The following is a 922-nucleotide window of genomic DNA, read 5'->3' as shown; positions in this document are numbered from 1 at the left end:
GGGGGACTGGGACAAGCATCCCCCGCACGCCGTTTCTCGGAGTTCCAAACCTCCGGGAGGGTTTTATCCTTGTTTTTACTGTTCATCTTTTTGTTCTTTTTGGCGAGCTTTTTGCCAAGAGGGCCTCCTCTTGTTCCCGGACTACCTGACTTCAACATGGGGAACCAATAAATCAGGTAAAAGGGATGATAATCGACTTAAACAGACAAGCCAATAGGCAGATCCTCCCAACGCAATGGGCCTAAAAGCCGGTGCACACTACCCAGGTTCTCAGAAAGGAAAACAAAAACTTCGTGAGATTATCTTCTAAATTAAACGTCTTAAATACTACGTATACCTCCCCAGAAAACATCCCCAGAAAAAAGCAATGTACGCCCTCAAAAGGGCGCAGCACTGAGGAATTGAGGCTATGTCAGAGCTTGAACAAACTTACTATATAATAATAATGAGAACAACGCTAGTCTCTATTGTAATAAACTCAACGAACAACAATCAAAACTACTTGTTGATTAAAAATAATGATGATAACGCTATAATTAAATCCGGAACTATAACTAATGGTCGGAAAGCTAACTATGCTAACTTAATCTATAATTCATATCCCAGCTATTTCACATATACATAAAAGACGATCTAAAAGTACGAAACTCAATAATAATCCGCGGATGGACCTTCGTCTATATGTACTGCGACCGCACTCACGAGCGTGGTGCAACTTCGTCGCTCGTCCGACCCGCGTAATTCCGCGAAAACGATAAAAGGAAATCTAATGCGCGATTAACCGTAACTCAGGCATCTCGCCTATCGAAAACGGGAATAAAGTTGGGCGCCAGGCACGTTATAGAGAGTGCCTCTCTACTGAAAAATCTCGCTGTTCGGAAATCTAATGACTCAAGGGGAAATTAATCACGCGATCAGGTGC

Source organism: Wasmannia auropunctata, unplaced genomic scaffold, assembly GCF_000956235.1.
Source record: "Wasmannia auropunctata unplaced genomic scaffold, wasmannia.A_1.0 LD336095.1, whole genome shotgun sequence".
Lineage (NCBI taxonomy): Eukaryota > Metazoa > Arthropoda > Insecta > Hymenoptera > Formicidae > Wasmannia > Wasmannia auropunctata.
The sequence above is the reverse complement of the archived record's forward strand: the minus strand, read 5'-3'. Positions refer to the sequence as shown.